This window comes from Anser anser, assembly GCF_964211835.1.
Source record: "Anser anser genome assembly, chromosome: 1".
NCBI classification, from domain to species: Eukaryota; Metazoa; Chordata; class Aves; order Anseriformes; family Anatidae; genus Anser; species Anser anser.
The window spans coordinates 93,677,824-93,705,814 of NC_139720.1; the positions used below are offsets into that span (position 1 = coordinate 93,677,824).

At 41.6% G+C, this 27,991-nt stretch overlaps 1 protein-coding gene across 14 annotated transcripts in view; it reads right to left on the reverse strand.

Annotated features, from left to right (window-relative positions):
- LOC310892987 (uncharacterized protein) overlaps positions 1-27,991 on the reverse strand; it is a 592,327-nt gene that overhangs the window by 496,077 nt on the left and 68,259 nt on the right. The window contains exon 3 of one of the 14 annotated variants that reach the window (XR_014578620.1): positions 12,766-13,263. The exons of 12 other annotated variants lie outside the window; for them this stretch is intronic. The gene's annotated coding sequence lies outside the window, so the exon portion shown is untranslated. Of the gene's footprint in view, positions 1-12,765; positions 13,267-27,991 lie in introns of those variants that run through there. One more of the 14 variants, XR_014578621.1, reaches the window with a different exon arrangement.

Below are 27,991 nucleotides of genomic sequence, written 5' to 3' on the forward strand. Positions count from 1 at the left end.
TGGGGTTATTTAGCCTAGAGTAGGCTCCAGAGAGACCTTAGAGCTGCCTTTCAGTATTTGAAGGGTGCCTATAGAAAAGATGGGGAGGGAGTCAAGAGATAATGGTTTTAAACTAAAAGAGGGTAGGTTTTGATTAGATGTTGGGAAGAAATTCTCTACTATGAGGGCTGTGCGGCACTGCAACGTGTTGTCCAGAATGACACCTCTCTCTGGAAGTGTTCAAGGCCAGGTTGGATGGGGCTTTGAGCACCTAATGCAGTGAAAATTGTCCCTTGCAGGTTGGAACTAAATGACCTCTTAGGTCCCTTCCAACCTAAGCCATTCTATTATTCAGCATCAACTAAAGACAACAGAACGTCAACCATCGTAGAAAATAAAAATCTGAAAAATAAACTTTTGTCAGAGGACAAAGTTGTCCCTCTCACTCATCCACTGCTCCTGTAGGCAGTTCTGGGAAAAGTGTAAATTGGGAGTGGGGATGGTGGTGTCATGGGATGGGAGGAAGAGCAAGAATTACATGTACCCCTTATTTTCTTGGACATTTATGCTGTGCTAACTATGGTATAAGGAGCATTTATATGAAGTTCAAGTTTATTTTAATTCATTGATCTCTGTCCTTCCTCTTCTGAGGCTGAAATAGAACTTAGTTTTTTTTAAACACCTGTTACTAATGCTTTCAACTTCACAGCTTACACATGTAGCTGTTATGAATGTTCACAGAAAGCAAGAGTTCCATGTAGAGGCAGGATTATCAAAAATATTGTATATCACAGTATCACAGATTTCTAGGTTGGAAGAGACCTCAAGATCATCGAGTCCAACCTCCGACCTAACACTAAGTACTCCACTAAACCATATCGCTAAGCTCTACATCTAAACGTCTTTTAAAGACCTCCAGGGATGGTGACTCCACCACCTCCCTGGGCAGCCCGTTCCAATGCTTAATAACCCTTTCAGTAAAGAAGTACTTCCTAACATCCAACCTAAAACTCCCCTGTCGCAACTTTAGCCCATTCCCCCTCGTCCTGTCACCAGGCACATGGGAGAACAGACCAACCCCCACCTCTTTACAGCCTCCTTTAAGGTACCTATAGAGAGCGATGAGGTCGCCCCTGAGCCTCCTCTTCTCCAGGCTGAACAATCCCAGCTCCCTCAGCCGCTCCTCGTAAGACTTGTTCTCCAGACCCCTCACCAGCTTGGTCGCCCTTCTCTGGACTCGCTCGAGCACGTCCATGTCCTTCCTGTAGCGAGGGGCCCAAAACTGAACACAGTACTCGAGGTGCGGCCTCACCAGAGCCGAGTACAGGGGGACAATCACTTCCCTAGACCTGCTGGCCACACTGCTTCTTATGCCAGCCAGGATGCTGTTGGCCTTCTTGGCCACCTGGGCACACTGCTGGCTCATATTCAGCCGACTATCAACCAATACTCCCAGGTCCCTCTCGGCCAGGCAGCTTTCCATCCACTCATCTCCCAGCCTGTAGCTCTGCTTGGGGTTGTTGCGCCCCAGGTGCAGGACCCGGCACTTGGCCTTGTTGAACTTCATACAGTTGGCCTCAGCCCATCAGTCCAGCCTATCCAGATCCTCCTGCAGAGCCTTCCTGCCCTCGAGCAGATCGACACACGCACTTAGCTTGGTGTCATCTGCAAACTTACTGAGGGTGCACTGGACGCCCTCATCCAGGTCATCGATAAAGATATTAAAGAGGACCGGCCCCAGTACCGAGCCCTGGGGGACACCACTAGTGACCAGCCTCCAACCAGATTTGACTCCATTCACCACAACTCTCTGGGCCCAGCTATCCAGCCAGTTTCTAACCCAGCGAAGCGTACGCCAGTCCAAGCCCCGAGCAGCCAGTTTCTTGAGGAGAATGTTGTGGGGAACGGTGTCAAAAGCCTTACTGAGGTCAAGGTAAACCACATCCACAGCCTTTCCCTCATCCACCAAGCGCGTCACTTGGTCATAGAAGGAGATCAGGTTCGTCAAGCAGGACCTGCCTTTCATAAACCCATGCTGACTGGGCCTGATCGCCTGCTTGCCCTGCAAGTGCCGCATGATGACCCTCAAGATAATCTGCTCCGTGAGCTTTCCTGGCACTGAGGTCAAACTGACAGGCCTATAGTTCCCCGGGTCTACCCTCCGGCCCTTCTTATAGATGGGCGTCACATTGGCTAGCCGCCAGTCAACTGGGACCTCCCCCGATAGCCAGGACTGCCGATAAATGATGGAAAGCGGCTCGGCCAGCTCCTCCGCCAGTTCTCTCAGTACCCTTGGGTGGATCCCATCCGGCCCCATCGACTTGCGCACATCCAAGCTCCGTAGCAGGTCGCCAACCATTTCCTCATGGATAGCGAAGGCCACATCCTGCTCCCCACCCCCTTCCACCAGCTCAGGGCACTGATTAAATCAGAATCACTTTGGTATAAATGCTCTGTGTATGCCAGACCTAGAGAACTCATACAGACTGCTTGTGCATCCCTAGGGAGGTTATGGTCATCACATATAGATTTTATTGGCATCACCATGTTTCTTCACTGATCCACGAACACATATGTTGTGGCCCAGACACTTGTCATTTCAGATTCAGAGGTTTCTGTGCTAATTCTCCAAAGATTACTTATTCTCATACTTAATTCTCCAAAGATTAATTTTAACAAGACTCCCTTGGAGAGCCCTCAATAGAAGATTAAAACCCACACAATTTATTACAAGTATCTGACAGGGTCTCAGGGGAGGGGTTTTTTTTTTTTCCTCTTTTTTTTTCCTCCAGTTATCACAAACAACAGCATTTTGCTTATGCAAAACAACGTGTATTTGCTCAGAAAGGATCTGTACACCCATCCATGCAATGAAAGAGCAGAAATTGTATAAATAAGCTAACACAACCACATGAACTAGCCACTATTTGAAAAGGAGTTTGTCAACAGTGCTTTACATCATTTCACCATTTCTAGCCATAACAGTACTGACAAAAGACGAGACCCTTAAATACATTCAGCTCCCTTTGTGGAAAGAACAGGATACAGGGTATAGTCCTCACCTGTATATTTTCCTCCAAAGTGTGTATTTGTGTGCCCAGTGGGATGACATTTTTTGATTTAGCTGTCAGCAAATACAACTTCATATTGCACTCCTGTCTTTTTGCTTTCTTAGCTGACAGACTGCAGTGAATAAGGGTCATTCTGTCCTTTTTAAAAGCTGTTTGTTTGAATCAAGGTATTTTTCATAAAACCAGACCTGTTCATTATTCATAGGAAGCATATTATAAAGTCTGGCATCATGTTTTGGGACCATCGGTCTTAGGGCAAGCAGATTCATCTCTGCCTCTCATCCTGCCTCTGTACCTCTTCATATCCCTCAAAGCAGAGCAAGGTGCCACTGCTGAAAGAGTGGGAGTTAATAGGGTGGGTCAGTTAAAGGACTGCTGTTGACAAACCTGTTCTTCATTTTTAGCAGTCATCTCTAGTTGCTAAAAAAAGTACCCTGCACTGAATCAGGAGGAAAAAGTATACACTAGAAATGAAAGCTACCCATTAAAAAAATATAACTCAAATCCTTGCCTGTAGAGCATCCAGACATATATTTCTCTGTACCTGAGAGCCAATCTATTGCTTTTTCACAACTTGTCAACAGTGCTCCACACAAAGAGGAGACACGAGAGGAACTTCAGAACATCCAGTCCTGATGGATGCTGTGAATACACAGCCACCCCACATGCACTGTTTAAAAACCTCTTGGATGTGAACTTCAGCAACACTGCAGCAGCTAAGACTGCTTCTGAGGAAAGTTCAAGTTCTTAATTTTCCCTTGTAAAATATGTATTATCAGGATTGATTTCAAAAGACTTGTGAAGTCTGGTAATTTCAGTATTTGTGCTGTACATTTTTTGAAATATTGTAAATTTCCTTGGGGGCAATTATTTTCATTTACTTACACTTAAAGATACTCCACTTTTCTGTAAAAATAAAGGAACAGTATTTATCTTAATCTTGCAAAATGTAGTTTGAGCAGGATGATTCTGTTGAGACACTGATAACAATCATAATTCTTAAGATATACGTACATCTGTAAACCTGCAGATAAACATCTATCCACATGTTCTTATATATCAATGTTCATTTTTCCAGTACAGTAGTTTTCTTTATTGCTGAAAAAAAGCTTCACAGCATTTTAAAATGGTTTGTGATAGTTCAATTTACTTTGTTACTTTTTATGTGACCTGCTAGTTTTCATGGGTGCATGTACACGCACATGTGAAAATCTCCCTAAGGTTTTCTAAGGGCACTGTCTGTAGAAAAACACTGCTCAGAAGTCCAGGCTTAAAAAGCCATAAACATCCAGCTTTATCATTTTCCTTCTTGCCCAAGGGCTTCCCTTGTGGTTGATCAAAGCAGTAAAGATCACAGAATTTAACAACCAGTCTAGTCAGGCCTTAAAGAACAAGAACAAAACTTTCAAATAAACAGATCCAGACCATCATCGCACAGACCATGCTACCTGTTCAGAAAGGAAGCCCTGCAGGCAGCTTATATTCAACACATCGTCCTTGGAATAGAGAGGATTTAGTATGGAAACGCTTGGAGAGTGTTAATCCCAGACCTGACATGCAAAGAAAAAAATCTCTAGGTGTAACTAGAATTATTTGGACTATATTCAGTCACAAGAGTTCCCATCAGAAATGTGAATGGAATAAAAAGAACCCATCAAATTCCTGGGCTGAAGAAATGTAGAAACAATATGCTTTGATTTGGTATTACCCTGGGAAATCCTTCTTCATGCCAGTAATGTGGCACAAACTGCCCGCAGTATGGTGTGGATCCTCAATCACCATTTTCAGCAAGTCCATAAGCTAAGTTAGCAAGGAAACAGTGAACTTGGAAAAACAACAACAACAAAAAATTGTCAAAGGACAAGTTTTCAACACGTCAACAAGTTAGTTACAGAGTTGCTGTTTATCAGACCTTTAGAAGCCATTCTACAAAATAATTCTTGAGCTTTTTCCAATCAATCGCAGATTGGGAAAAATACCAATTAATATTCCAAAAATATTAGAAAAGTTCAAATATACCTTGAAGGTATCCCTCTACCTTGCCAGTCTCCCAGGTTTTTCTTTTTAAATCAAGATGCACTTTTTGCAGAAACAGGTTTAATTCTTGTGCCATGCAGCCTTGACTCCATCTCTTGAAACAGTAAGAAGATAAGAAAGTTTGACTTTTAATCAGCTATTTTTCCCTAGACAGGATACATCAAAAATATATTCTAGCTTTTTTATTCATTCTCCCTGCTTTATATTTCCTCATGAACTATGCTAGATTGTCTGCCTTCTGTCTTTCTCCCCTCACTTATATTGCATTTGCTCTTTTTTCACACACAAGTCTCATCTTTCCCAGTCTAGCTGATGTACAGAGTTCCAAAAGAAAGGCAAGTAGGACTAGAAAGAGAGCGATAAGCTTCAGAAAGCAAAAAGGGGAGATGGAGTCTCTTCTAAACTGCATGTTCAGTTTCCTATAAGAGACATAAAAAAACCCTACAGCCAGAAGAGTTCTTCAGGCATATATGTAAAAAGATTTGCAAGTCCATGTCCATGGCGCACTATATCATAAGAAGCACCACAGCTTTGTAGTTGCATGACAAAGGCAAATCTTTTAATGTTTCTGACACAGCAACCTTCATGTTTCAAAGGCACCTATTGGTGGTACCTGTACTGGGGAAGGAAATAGAAAAACCCACTGCCTGGAGCTAAATCACCTCCCCTTCCTTCTTATTCACCTCCTCCTCATGTCATCTAGATCTGAATCACTGTACAAACAGCCTGTCTCCCAAGGCAGCACTGATACAACTGTTTTTGCCACCATCTCAGATGCACTCATTCTAACATTTCATCAGCCTCCTGCTACGAGAGTTCCCCGCGTCTTTCACTACCTCCCACCACATTGGCTTCTCCAGGGTCTGAATTCACATCTTCTTACGTGTCTGCCAGCAGAGCGGTGCTTCCTGTATCTTGTCAGTTACCTCGCAAAATTTGACTTCCTGCTTAGTCCCTTTTCTTAAAAAAAAAAAAAAAAATCCTTCAGATTATAGCACAGCCTGCCTTGTTGGCATACTGTCTTTTGCATCCTGGGCGTTGTGCCATGCCATACCCCCACTGGTAGGGAATTATTTCCCGGAATCTAGAACAAGTTCAACAAGCTAAGAGAATTACAAAGCTGATATCATTTTTCTTAAGGTACATGTAGCAAAGACAACTGAATAAGTTGCAGGAGACACTTCTACTTACAAACATATACATATTGATTCAGTCTTGATCTGAGACAGACATGATTTTGAACAGGTAAAACTCCACTGTCACAGTATTTATCCTGACTGATTATAATGAAAGCTGACAAGAAAAATAAATACCAGAGGCCACAGGTGTAACTTTATTGCATCATCAAATGGTTCTTATCTCACTTGCTCTACTTTCATATTCATGCAAATGGACCAGCTCCTGTAGACTACCCATGATTTACACCTGAACAAACATCAAAATCAGGCCCAATAGGAGGACAAATTGCCTCTTAAAAGGTGATTTGAAGCTGTCACAGGAGCTAACACTTTTAGCAAACACAGCTCTTTCTATGACTCTTCAATCACAAACTGAAGAAATAACAAGGGAATGTTTCCTGTTGAGCTTAAAAAAATAGTACCTTTAGCTTTTACTCACAAGCAATCTGTTCACAATCCCCTCCCTTGCAGAACACCGCTAAAGGTAAATAACATGAATTGAAAAGCATATAAAAGCACTGCATTATCCAGAAAAAAAATGCAAAATGTGTTTTAATGATGCCAGTACAATGGATACATGACAAAATTCAACTTTTTTTTTGTACCTAGTACCATCAGCTTGCTTCTTATCTTCAGAATATTGCTGTAATAGAAATCTCTCATTTTACTCTCCAGTACTTGCTTGCAGATCTCTGCTCACCAAGGTTTGGCTCCACCTGCCTGTACACAAGGGTCACAGATGTGCGAGCCTTTGAGAGAAATGAGGGAACTACACAAACTGTAGAGTGCTTGTTTACATCCATGATTTTTGTTTAAGCTTTGCAAGCCCGTAAGAGCTCCACACGGATCATCAAGACTTGTGGTTGATTCATGATTGATACAATTTCCTTACTGGGACAGAAAGGCAAGCTAAAGCCTGCAGGAATTTCATGCTGAGTCTTGACAGGTCTGCAAAATGTCTGATAAAATCCTCCACGGAAAATTAAAGCCTGAAGAAGGATGACCTCAGAAATACAGCAATGGAGCCTTAAAGTTATAAGACCTGTACAAAACACCCTTGCCGAAGTCCACAACAGTGGGGAAAAAAAAAAAAAAAGTGCAAGAAAAAAAAAAGGCTAAACATTTCTCCAACATGCCAGAGGGTATACATACAACAGATAAGCCATTTGAATCATTAAGAAGAAAGAAAGGTGTGTTAAGACTTGCCATAAACAAGCGGGTTAATTAAAGCATAAAAAACGTGGAAGAATGGGGCAGTAAGGAAGAATGAAGTAAGTGATGAAGATGATGAAGCCTACACCACAAGACAAATCTTGAAAAATTTCATATATAGAACTTTGTATGAACTGATGCACCTTTGGGTTTCACCTATCAATAGTAATTTCTGTGCTGATATAACTCAAATTAAACTTTTATTAAATGTGTTCAGAACTTTCTATTTTTGCACATACCAGGCACATCAGACTTTCCATAACTGTCATCTAAAGAAGTCTCAGTCCTGAAGTACAATGGGAGAAAAATGCGCACTGTCTGTAGATATATAATACATGATAGCTGATCCCTGTTATAAGATTTATCTTGGACTTCTGGTGACAAGAACAAACCACTTGAGTTTTACTTTTGTGGGTTTTTAAGGTCAATGCATTCCCCTCTGACAATGGATACAGACTTGCTAAGGATAACACAAACTATCAACCTTCTTTTGCCCTTGAATAGATTATGGTTACCTGCCAACTTGTGAATGAACACAAAGTACCCTTCACAGCACACACAGCCAGTATGCTGAACACATGCCCTCTAAAAAAAACAACTCATTCTAAAACATCAAGTCATTTTATGTCAATATAACCAAGAGATTCGACCATAAATTGAATTTTTGGAACTCTGTCCATAGCTATTTGATATAGATAACTGATTTCATATAGGGAGAGAGAAAGCATTTATATAATGTTTCACAGAAGATGCAAAATACCACACTATATGTATATACACATATTTTTGAAAATGACTTAAAATGTCTAGTTATGAGCACATACCGAAAATTCTGTGCAAGTCCAGAGTTTTTCATTCCTTTTATGTTTTCAGTTACAACATAGTTGTGGCCAAATACCAAATAATCAGGATTGGAATCCTAAGAATTTGGTTTTATGTATTAATTCACCTGAACTAGGTAACCAGTGCAATTTAGATTTTTGACCACTGCTAGGAGTATCATACATCAAATCCCAATTTATCAAAACATTGCAATGCAGATTTCAAAAATCCTGTGGATAATGTATATTTGACAAGCATGTCTTTGAAAGTATTTTAATCATACTTAAATATCTTTAGACATTGTGCATTTATAGGCCAAATACCTTTTTGTGTATTTTCTTTCAGATAATACTGAAAGCATATGTTGTGAAGATTTAGCTCATATTTCTACCTTTTAAAAACACTTTTCTAGAGCCTTTTTTTTTCCATTATAATTTATACTAAAAATTGAGCTCTCTGCTTAAAAGAAGTAGGTAGGAGGTGGGACTGAGCATTAGGTTAAGTCAGAATGAAAGATCAGCTTTCCACATTGTAAGGAGAACTGAATAAAGGAAATTATTATAAATTATTTACATTACAATCGCCCCACAGAGCCAGCATGACTGAGAAAACATCGTTCAAAGTTGGCTTTTAGGATTAGAAAACAAAATCATAAGAAACAAATAATTCACAGGATTTGTATATAACATAAAACAAGCTGATGGAATCCCACTTACTCCATTTGCCAGTCACCAACAAGGCTTATATATGTAAAATCACTCCTTAAACAAGGCCTCAATCAGTTGACTTGCCTGTTAATTTTTGAGGAAGGTCAAAAAATGACATTCAGAAGCAAATATGGTGAGCCTGCAGAGGAACCTAAGTGAAAAAAACATAGGATCAAAGTATTTCAAACTGCAGAAACTCACACACACACCCTGGTTGGAAAGGAACAAAATGAACTAGTTGGTGATAGCAGAATCAGGACAGCCCCAATGTGCAATATAGATCTGTCTGAATGCCAAAAAAAAAAAAAAAAAACCACTCAAGTCATTTATTTAACAGCCAACAAGAAAGCTTGAAGAGATTTTCTATGATGAATATTATTGAGCCAAATATAAAACTAGTCAAATAATGAAAAAAACATTCACAGATAATTTCATCAATTGATTAAAACAGCTTAGACTGATTTTGTTCATAATTTTTTTTCTGTTCAACAGTTTTGCTGTTCCTTTCATTCTTTGAGCCATGTGTCTTCTATCAAGAATCAAGCAAAACAAAGCAAAATCATTCCCAAACTCTAAAGCTAACATACTAAAAAATGTTAGGAGATATTTGTGAAAACTGATATAAATCAACTAGTACAAAATCCCACAAGGATGCAGGGCCACACAATTCCTTTCAGTGCATGGGGTAACAAACGTACTTTTAAATCAACCTCTGTGGAGTTAACACATGTCCTGGATTTTGGAAAAATAAAAATAAAAAAAAAAGGAGAAAAAAGTTCCTAAATTCACAGCTTTCATATCTGTGGCACAAAGAAATGTAAAGACTCTTGCTGCAAAGGCTTTTAAAGCTCACAAAACGAGGTGCCACACAGTTTCTACCACAAGAAGACATAAAAGTCATTCATGAGTGACTGTCGCGCCTTGTGAGAAAGTACAAAGCACTACAGACTTCAAACCAGAAAACGAAACATAGACCAAACACTCAAAATATTTTTTGCCAGTTAACAGAGACCCAGTGTGACCCAATGCTTGCAAACAGCGTTCAGCTGGCTGCTGGACCTACTATTAGTGCTACAGGATTTTCAGGAATAAGTAGGTGTTCAACAACTTCAGGAGGAATCTGGTCCCAATGATAGAAAGAGTTACCAATTACTCCTTTCCTTCAGGGGACCAACTGAAAGCTTGCAGAGACACAAAAGCATTGGGCTGACAGGTGCTGAATACTCAGAAACAAGGGAGAGGCTTGAGAGGCTTACCACCCATTTTGGAGAGATCCACATCACTCTCAGCCAACCCTGTGCTCCAGTTCTGGTGGCTCACAGCAGCCCACCCTGCCTCCCAGACCCTACGTTAGGCTCTGCAGCCTATCAGAGGGACTGCCCCCAGTGCAACAACTACTGTCTGGCATCGGCTCCGTGCGTCCTCATTCTCTACATCCTCTGATTTATTTAGAAAGTTAGTTGGAAGGAGCTACATCACACCAAGTATTGACCATTAAAGGGTTATCTGGGCTCCATCTATAGCTAAATGAGGAGACAAATTTAACACAAATGATAGGTGACTTGCTCCTGGAAGTATTTCTTGCTTTCTCTAGACTAATAGAGGGTTGCTGAATGATTAACTTCTCAATAAAGTCAAGTGAATTGAATGGGAAGTGTCCTTTTGATCTTTTTTTTTTTTTAACCCAAGGTAGGGAGAAGTAAATTACAGTTTTCAAATTAGAAACACAGCAACATGGGAATCCTCATTGTTCAGACAAAAAGGTTTATACACATACATGGAGACAGACGCACACACACACACACACACACACAGATAGACCCACACACAGAGAAGCCTTTTGGTTCAGGGCAGCTTTGGAAAACTCCTATGTAGCAGCATTGGTTAGATATACAATTTCTGGCAATATTCCTGCATCATCAACAGCTCTTGTTTAGATGCAGTTATAGCAATCTAACTGAGTTTTTGATTGCGTCACTGCCTTTGTTTAGCAATCAAACATAAATGACTTTAATAGTAGGGGTTTTGGCAGGTATAAAGTGCTTTTGCTACACAGTGCTGACACTACTGCTATGCTGGTATGTATTTTATCCTGAGATTATAAAAGACAGAACCAAAGAAGTAGGATGAAAAACTGTATCACAGTAGGGGGAAGCGGATCTGGACTCATTCATGGGACTAATTCCTTCTATTTTTCTTTTGTGACTTACATTTAATGATAAGATTTCTTTCTGAGGAGTGTCTTCTACTCCCTTTCTTTTCTTTGATTCTGGGAGAAAATCACAACCACACATCTCTTGTATGAAACTCTGAAAGAACATTTTAAAGTTATTCAAAATAAAAGGGAGTTGCTAAAACAGCCAGATTGACAGTGTTAGTTTTCAAAGACTTTATTTTTTATTTCATTTTTGCCCTTGAACAGACAGTGATTCAAGTTCCTCAGCACTAGCTTACAAATTCAAAGATCTGCCTGGGCCAATTGAAGGAGTAAAAGACAACTGTCTGTTTTGCAGCAGCTTTTACTGCTGGTGCAATATGAACAAGAAGGAACTGGAAAACCACCACCACACACCCTGCCTCACACACCAGCCTGGACACTGTTCAACCACAAGACCTCATCCTGGAAAATGTCATCGTCCTATTCTCAAGTGTCTTACTAGCAACAACCCTGGCACACACTAGGCCTCTTGCTGGTCGTTCAAAGACATTACACGTACACCAAAATACTTTCCTTGGGAACTTCAACACAACAAGAGCGGGCAGGAGTGAGGAGGGACTAGGCACTCTCCTCCCACCTGGAACAGGGCTGCCTGTGCCACATCAAAACCTGAGAAGTATCAAGAATGTGGGGTTGGGGGAGGGGGGGGGTGGCGGGAACAGCAACCTACTACAAAGACATTACACAATGAAAATTCAGTCCAGAGATGCCAGGAGACAGTTGCTGTTAGGAAGAAACTTAATGCCTCACTTTCCGGAAAACCAATGGTAAAGTGTTTGTCATCTTCCTTATCTTTGCAAGTGGGTTCCCATGGGATTCATTTCAGTGGCTAATATGTAGGATAAACTGAACCAAACCAAAGTTTAGGTCACAAGACCCACAACCAATGGACTTTTGTTTTCCAGATAGTTTCCCAGTTTCATCTGAGAGTAAAACAGGCACTCTGCAGAGCACAGCTGGCAAAGGACTACTTAATAATGTACGTAATTAATAAAAGTGCAATACAAGGCCCATGGCTGTTTTCACTAATGAAAGTAGTCCAGCTTGCTTCAAGAGCAAGAGGCCGTCTTCAAGAGACAAAAACATCCCCTAAAGATACCAAATACAATTCTGGCTGTCTGTTTTGTTTGCACACAAATGGATGAAAGATAAAGGGGTTGTTCATTCAGCCATGAATTATACACCCCCCACCCTTCACAGAACTTTAAATATTTTTATTAAATTGACTTTCAAACAATGCAACAAGGACTTAAAAATACCCTTTTTCTGAAGGTTTGCACCAAAAAAAACAAAATTAAAAATAAAAAAAATTGGAGAAGCAATCAATCTAGGCATCTGCTAGAAGAGCAGCAATGAAGAGCCTAGCAGATATTAAAGATCCAGGTAATCTAGTCCCTGCTCTTGTGAGCCCTGCAAGGTACAGAGAACACTGCTGAAATCAATTCTTTATTCAACAGATGTTTTTAAATCACAAAATAAGTGGTGATTATATATACTATGTCCTTTTCAGAAAGAAGTTGATTTTTTTCCTCCTTATTTCCTTTTTACAAAGTGGGTACAAAAAGCCTAGCTCCATCCAGTTTTTAATATGACACATCTGTGTACTCAGAAAGCTGAAAACATTTCTTGCAAAGCTACACAAAGAAAAAGCACAGAATCAAACAAACCCAAGCTGAAACAACATAACAGTTTAAAACTCAGTTTTGATTTATTTTTCCTGATTGCTCAGGCACTGAGACGTCAGCACAGAGACAGATTTCTGGTGGAAACTCGTTCACCATTAGACAAATGTTTCTAAATGCATATAATCAAGATTTTCCACAAAGGGAGTACTTGCTGGACTTACAGGAGACTATTTTAGCAGTCTCTCCATTTACAGTCAAAGAAAAAAGAGCAAAAGTCAGCTCCCACATTTTTACTCAGAATCCTGCATTTTACTTTGGAGTTTGTCTTCCTTTTGTGCACCTAATCTGCAAATGATTTCCATTCTAATGAACAAGCTTGGTCTTCAGGGTATCTTCATCTACAACTTGTGGTACCTGCTAGAGTGGAAAACATGGATTATTATCAATAAGCCTGTATTTTGCTATATTCCTGGCTGTGACCCTCACCTATAACTTTATATGCCATGAGAAGCTTGTGAAATCCTGTGCAGAAAGGATGGGACATGCATTTTAAATTGTATGGTAATTAGTTCTAATACCCTCCTTTGGCTCTTCTCAGTCATTGTTTCCTTCCAGTCTGCTACCGTTGTAAGTGCTCATCTATTAAAATTCAAATTAGTGAAAATTGCTTCATGAATATGTTTTTTGTTGTTGCTGGGTTTTGTTTTTAGCATAGAGAGTTTCCTTCGCTGCCACACTTTCCAGTAAAGCATGGTTATGCACAGTACTGCACATATTTGGAGTTCACAGGAACTGTGCTGTTCACAGGAGAGGTGGGTGCACTTTTGTGTTTGAAAAATATCACACCACGTGCCTTTTTCCTCAGTGCATTAATCAGGGGCCTACAATCAAATTCCAATTTGGTCACTAAATCAAAACACACTTTGCTGGGACTCTGGGCAACACAGATTTGAAAGGTCAAGCACAGAAATTCACCTGCCAGGGTTGACCTGATGAGCTACATGTAATGGGTATACCCAAACCACTGTCTTTGCGTCCCCTTTACCGTCTTATCCACTGACAATTATTTACAGATTAGTTACAGGTTTGTCAACTGGCTACAAAGAAGAATCCTAGATAATAAGTGAAGAGAAAACGCTGATCAACAAATTTAAAATAATTTTTAAAGGAGGAGACAAACCTTTAATCAGCAGTCAGACCCTCCTGTATCGACTTACTAACATTCTTTATACTCCTGAAAAGAAACATTTTTATTTCTCTAGTAGATCATAAAGCTAGAAAAGTAGCAAATTGTTATGGCTGGAAAACAGTAGAGGAGGAGGCAAGAAGGGATTATTCCCCCCCGCCCCTCCTTCTTTTAGACATCTTCAAAGGAAAACTGAATAAACTTTGAAGGGAAGGGTACTCTGAATATCCTGTAACAAGAATACTTCCAATTCTTTTGGTATGTAAATATTTCCATTATCAAACAACATTTTCTCACAGGTGTTATTAGACTCTTTTCCAAAAGACAAATTGTAATTCTTAATCTAACACCAGAATAGTCAACTTTAAGATTAAAGCATTTGCTTTGCTGTCATAGAGGCACACTTGGCCCCATTTTTGCTTATGCAGTATTTTCTCCACTACGCATAATGGAATTCTGATTTATTTTACACTAAGTGGGAAGAGAATAAGAGCAATTAAATAAAAATGCAGCTTGGGTCTGTCCCTCAAAACATGGTCTTACCTGGACCAGGAAGATGCAGGAAAAAAAAATCAATTGAAAAACCGTTTCAGAAGATCAAAAACTATCTTTGAATGTTATTAAGACAAACTTTCAAAACTCTCCTGCACTTCATCCTACTCAGGGAGCAACCAGATAGGATATTTTGTAATACCAGTGATCTTTACTATGGGTCAAACTCAGAACTAAACTTTCTGACTTTTAGAGAAAAGGGATGTTGTGGGAAAAAAATGAGGTAAACATACAAAGGGGTGGAAGTGCAAAGAAGGAGGGAACACATGGCAGAAAGACAAAAGAGGAAAACAATTTTAAGTAATTTTAATTTAAAGACAATGTCAATTTTAAGACATCAAGTGGTAAAATCAAGGTGAGCCCCAAAATCTCCAAAGCAAGATTCTCGATCTATCAAAGACTTACTAAGAATAAAATAAATTAAACCACTCTTCTCCCACCTCTCCCCTCTGATTTAATCCTTCTTTGCTCACTTCACAGCATCTCAAAAAATTAAATAACCAAATAAAGATCCCTGTCAGAGCAAGGCTCTGTCTTCAGCCGTAGTCTAGCGCAACTGTGATTGATTCAGGCCAGCTCCCTACCACTCCTGCCATAAACGAGGAAGAGACGTGAATGGCTCAAGGTGCATCTTAGAGCAGTTCTTGTTCACTATGTTCTTTCATGACTTTTAGGCCAGCTAATGAGATATTCAAGAGGCTGGTAAAGAACCTCATGCTGTATAATGTGAGGCTAAGATGGAAATTAAAATTGTGCTGTAGAACAAACTTACAACATTGTTAGTGAGACTCATCTGAGCTTTGGCACTTGATTTCTAATCCTGGAGGTTAAAATAAGTTTTCTGATTTCTAGAGGGAGCAGGTTAGGGAGGATTTTTGTTGTTGGTTGGTTTTCTTCTGGTTATGATTTTATTTTTTTTTACTGTTACAACAGGAGGTAGTATCTGATAGACGAACTGGGGGAGGATATTACTTTAAACTACGCCCACAACTGCCAGGAAGAAACGCAAAGGCTGATTCCATCTGGCAGGGTCCTCATCAGCCTACTTTTAACTTGGTTTATAATTAGCTTTAAGCAGATTTCACAAATTAGTCATAATTTTAACTCCTGCTATCCTGATAACAGAAGGCAGACACAGGGAGTAACATGGGCACCATCTAGCTGTATCAAAGTACTTAATTACAGCAATTCTTGGAGCCAACCTGCCATTCAAAGGACCTTCCCAAAGCCCAGTCCCACAGCTGTATCAGCCTGGGGCTGCACTGAAAGCAGAGGTTTTTGCCTATAGATTTTACCTTTCAATGCAGAGATTCCACATGTAATCATAGGAATTAAAGTGGCAATGGATCGAATGTATATTAAAACAATGCTGATAAAACACGTAGCTCCTGCTGAGCATCTGATGCTGTTGTTTAGAGTATAATAGTACAAGAGCATCTATGAGCCACAGTCGCTTCAGAAGACAACACAATGAACACCCAAGTGAGCAGGTATCAACTTGTAAGAAATTAAATATTTATTTTCATTTCAAAATGAAGAACACAAAAGAAAGGAAGAAAGGCATCTTGAGGCTGAAGAGAAAGAACACTTCTTCCTCTTAAATTTAGTATTTCACTAAGGTTTCATTTATATGGTTTCTATGAGCTGTACCTTCTGCCCCAATATTATAAAAAGAAGTGAGAAATATGTTTTTAAAGTGCGTGCAATGAGTAAAAAAAGGCCAAGGTGAATAATTTTTATAAGATTTTTGATTTCTGTGTCACAAAACAGGAAAAATGAGGGAAATCTATTATTTTATATCACTTAAAACCCATTCAACTTATGAAGTAGAGAGATTCTTGACCTAAAGCACTGCAGGGAGCTGACAACATAACACCAGTATGCTTACTGAGGTGGTCCTTGAGTCATATAACAGGTATAGCATCTTGCAGAGTCTACAACATAAAATGAAAATGGAGAAACTCAGTTGTCATTAAAAAAAAAAAAAAAACAACTATCAGTTCTCTACATCTTCATGCCTCAATTTACATACTTTAATTTCACAAAGCCAAAGAACTCCCAAGAGACTGGCTTCACTGTATCAAATGCAAAAGAGATTCAATCTTCAGATTTTGGGGAAATTTAAAGTTACAAACACCATTAAGCATAGGTCTGCGTGCTGTCTTGTATTTATATGTTTGCTCATTGATACAGAAAGTTCCAAACCAGAACTGCTTTACTTTATTTAAATGAAAGGTAGATTGGTATAATCCAATTTATAATTCTTTTATTTTCTCTACTCCTATGCCCCATATTCATGTACGTTACTTTTATACAAGCTTGCAGTGCTGTTTAGATGTCTAGTGTTCTCCAAGAACATTTCAGGGCTGCATGTTTACATCTCTCAGCAGCAAGCATCTGAAGAACTTGCAGAGCAAAAATACAGGGAATACAGGGAGTCTGCAGCCTTCTTTTCCACAACAAAACTTGAATCTTCTCAGCCCTACAATAGGCCATACTTAACCCCTGAAATGTACACAACCAACATGAAGAAGCACTTCACCTAGGGAATGGCTATTGTATATTATAGAACTTTTTCCCTGGGCCAATTCACAGGCAAAGTTGAGACCGATGAACATGCTAAATCTGTCCGTCTTCAATATACACAGCATGGTCCTGGGCCTCTTTGAATACCTCATCATCTGCAGCACTCAAAAGGGTAAGGGTAAGCCACATACCAAAAATGATATTGTATGGAGCAGACAATTTACATTCTTGTTCAGTAAACATCATAAATATGTTTACAGCAAGTGACTCTCACCACTCTAGCCATGCTTGCAAACTCATGTTTAAACATAGGAGAAAAACACACCAACCATTAAGACTTAAGCATGGCAATAGAACTCTACAGGTGTCTGTATGAATCAGAGCCATATGTCTCAACACTGAAGCCAAAAATTCACTCTGCTAGTGAAGACACTTACACCCTCTGCTTCTACTCAAGTTCTTTATGTGCAGAAATTCTTCCCTCCCCAGTTCCTCAACAAGAGGGTGGTCAGGCAATGGAACAGGCTCTCCAGGGTAGTAGTCATGACAGCAAGCCTCACAGAGTTCAAGAAGCATTTGGACAATGCTCTCAGACATACGGTTTTTACGTGGTCCTGTGTGAAACCAAGAGTTCGGCTTGATGATCCTTGTGGATCTCTTCCAACTCGGGATATTCAACGTATTTACAGTGACAATAGCTATTCGTTTCCTTTGCTTTTATTCAAAGTGTGCATAAAAATGTGTTTACTGTTGTGTCAGATAAGTGGGGGAGGAAGGGAGGAGAGAGGAGTCAGACTGAAAGAATATCCCCCCCCCCCCATTTAGTTTTCTTTCAGATCAACTGTCAGACTTGGAAAAAAAAAATTAACACTATCATTCATATAATCATATATATAAATATAAAAAATGCAAAAAATAAAACAGATACAATACATAACAGGAAAAAAAGATAAAGGTCTGGGACTAAGGCACAATGTCCAAGGCAATCAAGGACATACAGAACACACAAAAGGTTGTGTGACTTTAAAGACATTTAACTTCTCCTTCACTTAGCTTCTCTGCATGCAACATAGAAATACAACAACGTGTCCCTACTATCCCAATTGTTCCCCTGATTAACACAAACAGTTAGTAGCAACAAAACTGGTGTACTAGTTCTGGCTTCTTTTTCATATATCATTTCATAGAGATTTCTGTTGTGTATATCCATACTTAATCATTGTCAACTCTTTGTTGTACAAGATGAAATATCACTACAAAATTTTCCACAAAAACTGTCTTTTGTCCAGTCCTTTGTAAGTGGGGATTCAAACTACCAAACAATCCTTAGAAATCATGGAGTGCTGCCACATGCAATGGCCTCATGACATCTGGCCATTTAATCTGAGATTCAACACAAACAAGGTGCTGCCAAAGTATATTAAGCTTTCTGCAGGACTACATAATACCTTAATTTCAACTCCAGCTGCCATATCTTCATCTCGCCTTTCCCACTCTGTTTCTAGAGCTTGGGAGAGGAGACAAAGAATCTTGGTGTGAGGTTGGGAAGAAAAGGAAATTGAGAAGAAATGAAGAAAGATGCCAGCAGAACTCCATCAAGTCCCAAACATTTTTCCCCTCCCCTAATTGTTCGACAGCTATTTACAAAACATACAACTTGATTTTTCACATACTTGATACATAAAACATCCTGGTGTAGGTGCCTTGCTGAGGTCAAATATAATGGGTTGCGTGACAAGAGATCCACCAGCACAAGGGCAGAAGCAGTGGCTGCACAAAACTTTCACGTGGCCAAAGAGCCCTGGCCACATTTGTTTCTGCCAGCACCACTGTGTCTGCACCCCAAGGAGAGCTGTGCGGCTGCCCTGGCAGCTAGGTCTGCACGTGGCCACAACTGCACCCCAATACACCAAGCCTCCATCCCTGGCAGAGAACCTGTCACATGGCAAAGCAGAAGTGGTAATTAGGGCACATCAGGCTGAGGGTGACCCGAAAACTTGCCCTAAGACCCAAATAAGATGGATGCAGAGACCCACAGTAAAGAGCTCAGCTACTGAGACCTCAGGGATGTCACTCTCAACCCTTTCATTTTGGAGTCTTACAATAAGAAACGTCAATACAGTCTTTCTACTTGTTTCAGATTACTGATTCCAATAATCCTTCCACTTAGTCCACAGAAGGGATTGCCACAAGCAACCTCCTCAGCATCTCCATCCCTTTCAGAACAAAATAAAATATTTATGCCCTACCATTGCAGGTCATGAAGGAGAAGGGGAACAGGAAAGAATCAGCTCAGGTGTTTGTCCTGCTACCATTAAAGTCAACAGCAGCCCTAGGAACTGGCATCAATAAAAAGCAGGAGAAATGAGACAACGATGGTTGTTGCATTGCTTTGAGTAAAGGGAATTGAAATCTAAATATTGATCAGGAGCAGCTCATAGCATTCTACAGGAAGTAATCAAACTACCCTAAAAATTCAGAATGACAAGCGTGCTAAAACTTCCCCAGTTTGAATGAGGATATTTGGAAATGAAACTCAGACCTCTGCAAGTTAAACAAATTGCTACCTTTAGACGTTAGTGGTGATAAAATTGTATCCTCTACCCACCAGCCAACACATTAGGACAATACAATATTCTTTCCGAGCTCAATAAATTCAAAGTACCAATAGGTAACTGAGGGTCTCAAATTTTTCTTCATAAATAAGATAAACACACATAGTGAAAGCATACTTAGGTTTGAGACTTTTTTCTACGAATCTAAAGTAATCTCAACTCACAGAAGGTCTACCTGTATACATTATTGCTAGTATGTTTTGCCAGTATGAAAAGCAAGAGAAAAATATCTTCATGCACTAATAGCTTTTGTTTCACCCATATCCCAACATGTTTTTCCTTTTTTCCCCACTCAGTATTTATGAGAATATTGGCAAAAGTCTGTAATAAAACATTAAATTTTATCATTTTCATTTCATTGAATGCAAAGATTTTATTTGTACAAAAGCTCGTTTCCCCAGTCGCTCCCTGTAAAGCAAAAGAGTTACAATACCGTCCATATGTATAAAATCATGTGCATGAAGAACATCTGAAAAAAATCAGAATCTCCAGGACAGATGTAACAAGGGTTTTGCAGTAAAAGCTATCAACATTAACATACTAGTTCTAATTTACTTTACTTCATGCATTTAAATTTATTAACTTCAGGCCATATGTTGGCTCTGGAGTTTGGCTCTGCATTCATGAATCAGTTGACAATGAACAGTTAAGTTCCAGTAAATTGGAAAGGTGAAATAGGGTGAGTCTAACTAATGGAAGAAAATGATACAAGCGTAAATCCAATACACCATAGGAGAACAGCAGCAGCACAAAAATATTCCACCATATGTTTCAAGTGCTGGCTAAAGCCTCAATGCAGAAGGCTTTGATGTTGCAACTGTAATTGAGAATGTCAATACTTCCAGGGTAGAAAACTCATCTTCACTGATTAAATACTTGATTTCTAGCCTCCACGTTGGAAGAGTATCAGCTTCCTCAAATTCACTTTGGTAAATGTTGTGGAAGATTTAAGAGCATGAGAGACAGAGCCCTCGCCACTGTTTCATGGTTTTAGAACAGTGTAGTTTTAGGCTGAAGGGCAAAGTGGGTATTCTGCAGTTCTCTAATTCAGAAGCCATCTGTGCTCTCTTTTCATCAACACAAGTGGAAGAGTTGCTTAAGATTCAGATGGATCCCAAACATTTTGGCAAACAAAACAAAGAGTGTATAACTAATCCAAAATAAGCACAAAATAAGGCTTTTGCTGTGGTGAAGCAGCAGCACACCATATAGTAAATGCTGACTCACAAGACTAACAGGAAAACATGAGCCATAGCTGCTAAAGAGAAAATATACTCCTGGGGTTGGTGGCTACTCTTCCACTTGGACTTCCTTTGGTCCAACAAAGGCTATCGGCCTGCACGCCTTGGGGATAGCATGCTCTTCTTCAGAGGAGCAGAAGGGAAGAGTTGACGATTCATGAATACCAGAAAATACACAGCTCTAACATTCTCTGCTCACACTACCACTTGAAGAACTATGCAAAAATTAAGCTGCACAGAAGCTGCCTGCAGTACTTCAGGCATCAGGAGCAGAAGTGAGGAGATGAGCATGGGGAAAGTCAAAACCTTGGTTACTTAAATGTGAAGTGACTCAGAATTGAAAGTATTTTGGAGCTCTATTGCTTTTAAGAACTTGGGATGTAAATACACATTCAGGTACTGAAACTAAAAGCAGCTTCATTTGTGAGAAGCTGCTAAGCACATAGGTCCTCCTCAATGAAAGAGGGGATGACTGCATCCTACTGGCGTCTCCTGTTATGCAGAAGACGGAGGTTCCCTCCTCCTGCCAGGCAGCGGGAGGAGACCTAGATCAAGGGGGGGAATGGAGGCAGGTGCCTATTCGGGGTGGTAGGCGAGCCCTCTCTCTGCCCACCTCACCTTCTCATCTACCCTTAAATAATCGATATGAAGGACTAGAACAAGACAATCTGAATGACAAAGTAGATAAAAACCCGTCCCAGTTGGAGGGGGTGCCTAAGACAAGGCGACCTACACATCGCATTGCCACATCATCCTTCAAAAAAGAAAGAAGGGCTATTGTTATGGGGGGCTCCCTTCTGAAAGGGACAGAGGGACTGATATGCCGACCGGACCCAACCTGCAGAGAAGTCTGTTGCCTCCCTGGGGCTCGGGTGAGAGACTTCGCCAAGAAAGTCAAGCGCCTGGTACGGCCCACTGACTACTACCCGCTACTGGTTTTTCAGGCTGGTAGCGATGAAGTAGCAACGAGAAGTCCGAAGGCGATCAAAAGAGACTTTAGGGATTTGGGGCGACTACTTAGAGGATCAGGGGCGCAGGTTGTGTTTGCCTCTGTCCTTCCGATAGGGGGGATCGAAGCTGAAAGGCGTGCTGTTCACATAAACTCGTGGCTTCGAGACTGGTGTGACCGGCAGAACTTTGGGTTCTTTGATCACGGGAAGGTCTATGCTACACAGGGCCTGATGGCACCGGATGGGATGTGCCTCTCTCGGAGAGGGGTAAGGATCTTTGGTCAGGAGTTGGCAGGGCTGATAGATAGGGCTTTAAACTAGAGTCGAAGGGGGAAGGGGCTAAAACCAGGCACGCCGGTGAAGACCGAAGGGAAGGTACGCTAGAATCAGAGGGGCTGTGTGCCAGTGAGGTCCTTCAGGCAGATCCACAAGGTGCTGAGTGTAAGGAGACGCACCTGAAGTGCTTCTACACGAACGCACGCAGTATGAGGAATAAAATGGATGAGCTAGAAGTTCTGGCCCAGTCCCGCAACTACGACATCATCGGCATAAGCGAAACCTGGTGGGATGAGTCCTGTGACTGGGGTGTTGCGATAGATGGTTACAGGCTCTTCAGGAGGGACAGGCAGGGTAGGCAAGGTGGTGGGGTGGCGATGTATGTGAAGCAGGGGCTGGACTGTGTGGAACTTCAGGTCGGCGATGGCAAAGTTGAGAGCCTCTGGGTAAGGATCAAGGGACGAACGAATAAAGGGGATGTCGTTGTGGGAGTCTATTACAGACCGCCTGGCCAGGACGATAGCGCCGATAAATTATTCTTTACAGAACTAAGAGAGGCCTCGAGATTAACTCCCCTTGTCCTTATGGGGGACTTCAACTTGCCAGACGTTAACTGGGAGTGCCACACGGCTGACACGAGCAAGTCCAGGAGGTTCATGAAGCACCTAGATGATAACTTCTTGGTGCAGGTGCTAACGGAGCCAACTAGGAAAGGTGCCCTCCTAGACCTGTTGCTAGAAAACAGAGAGGGTCTGGTGGGAGATGTGGTGATTGGTGGCTGCCTTGGTCATAGCGACCATGAAGTGGTTGAGTTCAAAATTTACGGTGACAGAAGGAAAAGTGCCACCAAAACCTCATCCCTAGATATGGGGAAAGCGGACTTCAGGCTGCTCAGGGAACTAGTCAGCAAGGTCCCCTGGGAAACTGCTCTTGAAGGCCTCGATGTCCACCAGTGCTGGTCATTCTTTAAGCGATGCCTCCTAGAAGCACAAGATCAGGCAATTCCTAAATATCGCAAGTCAGGCAGGCGGGGCAGGAGGCCGGCGTGGCTGACCAGGAACATTCTAATGGAGATTAGGTGGAAACAGAGAGTGTTTCGCTACTGGAAGGAGGGCCAGGTGTCATGGAAAGAATACAGGGATGCTGTTTGTGTTTGTAGGGAGAAAATTCATGTGGCCAAAGCACACCTAGAGTTGAAGCTGGCTGTGTCTGTGAGAGAAAATAAAAAGGGCTTTTTCAGATATGTGAATGGAAAAAGGAGAACTAAAGAATACATAGGGCCGCTCCTTGATAGGGAAGGTCTCCTCACAGACAATGACATAGGCAAAGCAGAGACGCTTAACGCCTTCTTCGCCTCTGTCTTCAATGCCGATGATGGGCTTCGGGACCCAGGGTGCCCTGAGCTGGAGGACCGGGACGGTGGGGATGACAAACTCCCAACCGACCCTGAACGTGTGCGGGATTTGCTACTCCACCTGGATCCCTACAAGTCCATGGGTCCGGATGGGATTCATCCCCGGGTGCTGAAAGAGCTGGCGGACGTCATCGCAGAACCTCTCTCAATTATTTTTCAACGATCCTGGGAATTTGGAGAGGTCCCGGTAGACTGGAAGCTGGCAAACGTTGTGCCGATTTACAAGAAGGGTCAGAAAGAAGACCCTAGAAATTACAGGCCTGTCAGTCTCACGTCAGTGCCTGGTAAAATCATGGAAAAGATGGTTCTCGAGCTTATTGAGGCGCACCTGGGGGACAAAGCAGTCATTGGTCCCAGCCAGCATGGGTTTGTGAAGGGTAGGTCCTGCCTAACTAACCTGATTTCCTTTTATGATAAGATCACCCGTATGATGGACCAAGGGAAACCAGCTGATGTGATTTTTTTGGACTTCAGCAAGGCTTTTGACACGGTTTCCCATAGGATCCTACTGGACAAAATGTCCACCATACAGCTAAATAAAAACATCATACGATGGGTGAGCAATTGGCTAACGGGCAGGGCCCAAAGGGTTATGGTAAATGGGGCTGCGTCAGGCTGGCGGGCGGTCACCAGTGGGGTCCCTCAAGGCTCCATTTTAGGGCCGGTACTTTTCAATATTTTTATAAACGATCTGGATGTAGGAATAGAAGGTATTTTGAGCAAGTTTGCTGATGACATCAAACTTGGAGGAGTTGTGGACTCGAATGAGGGTGGAAAGGCCTTGCAGAGGGATCTGGGTAGGTTGGAGAGCTGGGCGATCACCAACCGCATGAAGTTCAATAAGAGCAAGTGCCGGGTCCTGCACCTGGGACGGGGAAACCCTGGCTGCACGTACAGACTGGGCGATGAGATGCTGGAGAGCAGCCTAGAAGAGAGGGATCTGGGGGTCGTGGTAGACAGCAAGTCGAATATGAGCCAGCAGTGCGCCCTGGCGGCCAGGAGGGCCAACCGTGTCCTGGGGTGCATCAAGCACGGCATCGCTAGTAGGTCAAGGGAGGTGATTGTCCCGCTCTACTCTGCGCTGGTGCGGCCTCACCTCAAGTACTGTGTGCAGTTCTGGGCACCACAGTATAAAAAGGACATGAAACTGTTGGAGAGTGTACAGAGGAGGGCTACGAAGATGGTGAAAGGCCTGGAGGGGAAGACGTACGAGGAACGGCTGAGGTCACTGGGCCTGTTCAGCCTGGAGAAGAGGAGGCTGAGGGGAGACCTCGTCACAGTCTACAACTTCCTCATAAGGGGGTGTCGAGAGGCAGGAGACCTTTTCTCCATTAACACCAGTGACAGGACCCACGGGAACGGGGTTAAGCTGAGGCAGGGGAAATTTAGGCTTGACATCAGGAGGGGGTTCTTCACAGAGAGGGTGGTTGCACACTGGAACAGGCTCCCCAGGGAAGTGGTCACTGCACCGAGCCTGTCTGAATTTAAGAAGAGATTGGACTGTGCACTTAGTCACATGGTCTGAACTTTTGGGTAGACCTGTGCGGTATCAAGAGTTGGACTTGATGATCCTTAAGGGTCCCTTCCAACTCAGGATATTCTATGATTCTATGATTCTACTGTTGGGTAACGCTTAATAGGCAGACATGTTTTGTGGGAGTCCAAATGCTTGGACACCTGCTTGAAAAGCTTGGAGCGTCCCACATGGCATACATAAGGCCTTACAATGACTCTGTTTTCTGTCAGGGCACTACAGGGGCTGGGACAGCAGGGCACAGCCTGGCAGCCAGGGCCTATCCCCTCACTCAGCCAGGACCAGGGCAATGAGGGGGTACCAGGTACCTCCCCTGGGACAGGCCCAGACCAGGATGTAGGCCTAGGGGTGGGCCCAGCTGGAAGACCCAAGGCCAGGCAGGGCCATGAGGCTGTGTTCACAGGGCCCAGGCATTTCATTTGGGTGCACCTAGTGTGTGTTTGTTTTGTTTTTAAATTCAGGAGGAGTGTACTTTGAAAGCAGATCCAATACCCACTTTGGTCTGCATTATTGAGCAGTATAACCATGAGATCCTTTCCCCAGTGAAGTCAAGCTCGGAGACACATCTACATCACATCAATACACTGCTGCTGCAAATGGCCTTTCAGTGTGTGGGCCTAGACCAAAGGCAGAATGGGACAAGCACCCCTGCAGACATGTACAACCTACATAATATGCCTTCAACGCTGTTTGGATCCATAGATCCTCCCGTTTGTTTATACCACAAACCACCCACAGTAAACCTCTGCACAGTGCACAGCCCTTCCTTTCCCTTCTGCTTCCCACAAAGTGATGGATAGGATGTGTCCTAATTTTACAGCTTCTTGACAGATGGGAAAAGCCTGAATTAAAGTCCATAAAGATCTGTAGCTAATGCTTGTGATATTAAAGACAAAACTACCGCCTGCATATGTTAACATAGTTTTACTTTGCATAGTTAAAAATAGAAGTTAGTCTGACTTTAGGGATCTGAACTTGGCCGTATTGTGTGCACACACTAATTTCTATTTTTGTTAAATTAAAAAGTAGTTAATCTGCGCTACTACATTTCAATCATAAAAGATACAGGGACAGCTATAGTGGAAGAATTAAAGGTAAAAACCATCTTGAGGCAGAAGTCCATTATTATTAAGACAGTCCAACTTCAATCAGAGGCTCCCAGGATCCCTGATGCAACACAGAGAGAACAAGAGAGTCCTGCCTCAACACCTCAGAACATAAACAGATATCCATGAAAACTGAGAATCAATCCAGTAAAAGGGAGAATAAAAACAAACAAACAACAACAACAAAAAAAAACACTGATACAGCCATAAGAGCATGAGGAGTGCCCAGAGTATTTCTCAGTGCTGGTCCAGGAGCTGTGGTCAATATGCCTCATAAACCACAGCATATGAAGGCACATGTGTATGCCCACCCTTCTCCCTACCCACATTCTCTTCCCACCCCTCCATTCCCACCCATCCTAGTGCAAGAAAATTACACATGTATGACTGCCACAAACGAATATGGTAGTGGCCAGTTTTGCAGCTAATCAAAAATAGCGTCCTCCTGCTAAATTTACAGCCCCATCCTCTCCTTTGCTTTCCTTTGCCGGGTTTGGGACTAGCAACAAATACCTACTTCACTTCACAGGATCTGACAAGCTGCACAACACCCACATGCGACTCACCAACAAAACTAACTTTTCAGTTAGGTTTCACATCCATTGCGCCCTCAGTTGAATTTTACACAAAACCAAACTGGTATTTAAATAACAGACAACTCACCAGAATTTGTTGTTCCCATATCATGAAACAATGTATTAAGAGAGGAAAGTTAACTGCCAGGATAACTATCATTGCTGCAAACAATCTTCTGCAAGATTAAGTTAGCAAGGAAAAAACACAGCTCATTTCCATGTCGTGGCTATAATTTTCGCAACACAGAAAAATGTCAGTGTCAATTTAGCAAAGCCTATTACAAATGTGCAGTTGCATTAGGTCATACAGTTTGTACCATTTAGACTGCTCAAGTGCTTGCAAAGCCTAGTCTTTATTTTTTAGATTGTCAATATATAGGCAGCAAAACATAGAAAGCTAAGAACACAGAAAAATCCCAAACCAAGACTTGCATATTTTCCCACCCATTAAAAACTGTTAAGGTATTGGCATGTTGTGACCATCACTTAAACTTGCAATATTTGATCGGTTGTTTCTAAGAACTCCTGCTCTTAAGTGTTTTGTCAGACTCTGGTTTCATTAAGATGGAATTACAATTCCAGATCTCATGGCTGCAAATAAACACAGGAAAACTCTACATAAACCTCAGACACAGAAAAATCTTGATTTAAATCTACATTGTCACAATTTCACATGATTTTTAGTGGCAAAATATTCAATAGTTGGCCAATAATTCTGTTCATATATTGAAAATAATCTAGAAAGGAAATTAGGCATAGATTCTTAAGAAAACTAAGAGAATTTGGAATTGCCTGTGGGTATATACACATGCACACATGTATATTTTATACCCAGACATAGGTTTTTACATCAATTTCATTCTTGCTAATTTTTGCCATAAACAGGGTACTCCATATAATTCTGAAAAATCCCAGGTGCTAAAACAGTCTAAAAATGGGAGAAATAAAGAAACGTGAGTTAGAAAGCCTGCAAGTTACATACCGGTTATGCATACTTATTTTTTTATATATATATATATATATTTTCTTTTATAGAGATTAATGTTGTGTTATTTGAACACTGTAGCATATTTTAAAAAATTAAGGCTAGAAGCCTCTTACTTTGATGCTAGGAACAACATTTCTTACGAGCCAGTCCATGAAGAAACACTTTTCCATAAGATCATT